The 1,520-nt window shown below is 53.1% G+C and overlaps 1 pseudogene; it reads left to right on the top strand.

Annotated features, from left to right (window-relative positions):
* Positions 1-549: 549 nt before the first annotated feature.
* On the top strand, positions 550-1,236 carry LOC103725788 (annotated as a pseudogene).
* The last annotated feature ends 284 nt before the right edge of the window (positions 1,237-1,520 follow it).

Raw genomic sequence — 1,520 nt, 5'->3', positions numbered from 1 at the left:
AGAGACATAAATAACCAAAACAGCACTGCCTCGGTGATCTGTAGACAAAATCAAGTAGGCTAACATAACTGCAAATATCCACCACCGCAAAACAAAAGAAAGCACAGAACTACTTGACTAAATAATAACTAAAAATTCAAAATCAGGGTCTCCCTGTAGCCCCAGCTGGCCTGGAACTCCATATGTAGCCCAGGCTAATCTTGAACTCACAGAGCTCCGCCTGCCTCTGCCTCCTGAATGCTGGGATTAAAGGCATGCACCACTGAACCACCACACCAGGCGACCATTTAACTCTTTTTTTTTTTTTTTTTTTGGTCTTTTGGAGACAGGGTCTTCCTGTAGCCCCAGCTGTCCTGGATTTACCATGGAGACCAGGCTGGCCTCGAACTCACAGAGGTCCGCCTGCCTCTGCCTCCTGAGTGCTGGGATTAAAGGAGTGTGCCACCATGCCTGGCCATTTAACTTTAATTAAAATGGTTTCATAGGAGTTGGAGCAATAGCTCAGCGGTTAAGAATACTGGCTGCAGCAGTCAGAGCATTTGGGGCGCCATGAGTTGCATCAGTCTGCTCACTGTGCTGCTCAGCTCCCACAGCAAGACCCAGGGGTAGAGCCTGGTCATTCTCAGACTCATGCTCTCAGGAAAAAGCACAGAGCTGATGAGGTGAATCTGGTGCTTCCAGATCGCCCAAAACAAGTGCCTGGCCATCTAGTATTGGTAGACACCCGCTACAGCAACAGCTTCACACTACCGCAATGCCATAGAGGTGTTGCCAGCCTGTCTGCTCGGGGATGTGGCCCAGGAAGCCATGAGTGTGGCATCGCTGGCATCACCAAAGGGCCCGGCATTGTAGAATTGTGTGAGGCTATGGCCAATGAGGCAAAGCAGTGATTGTAGCAGCACTGGATGGAACCTTCCAGAGGAAGACTTTTCACAGCTTCCTGAATCCGGTGCCCCTGGCCTAGAGTGTTGTGCAGCTGACCAGTGTGCATGGAGTGTTTCCTGGGAAGCCGCCTACACCAAGAGGCTGGGCCTGGGGAAAGAGGTGGAGGCAGTTGGTGGAGCAAGAAAGTACCACTCCGTGTGCCGCCTCTGCTACTTTAAGAAGTCCTCTCTCCAGCCTGTTGGGCAGGACAACAAAGAGAACTGCCCTGTGCTGGGAAAGCCCCAGGAGGCCTCAGCTTCTGGGAAGCTCTTTGCCCCTCAGCAGGTCCTGCAGTACAGCTCTGTCAACTGAGGGGACCCAGGGCTTGTCAGCTCCTCTTCAGCTGCTGCCCCAGGATGGACTCTCAAAGAACAGGCTTGGAGCAGGGCTGCTGTGCCTGATGGATACTGAGCCCTGGGACAGGCTCATCAGCCCGTGACATCCTTGCCCCTTTTCAGTTCCCTTCCTGGTTGCTAAGGTAATCCACCCCAAGCTCCCAGAGTGGAGCTTGTCTCTGGCTGGTGGACAGGGTGGTGGACAGGGTCTGAGGTTTCCCTGAGGTAAGGAGGGGAGGACAAAGCCACAGGCTGTTATGG

The sequence above is a fragment of the Nannospalax galili genome, unplaced genomic scaffold (assembly GCF_000622305.1).
Source record: "Nannospalax galili isolate Female #2095 unplaced genomic scaffold, S.galili_v1.0 scaffold286, whole genome shotgun sequence".
In the NCBI taxonomy this organism is placed as follows: Eukaryota; Metazoa; Chordata; class Mammalia; order Rodentia; family Spalacidae; genus Nannospalax; species Nannospalax galili.
Note: the sequence above shows the minus strand (reverse complement) of the source record. Positions and strands in the feature narration are given on the sequence as shown.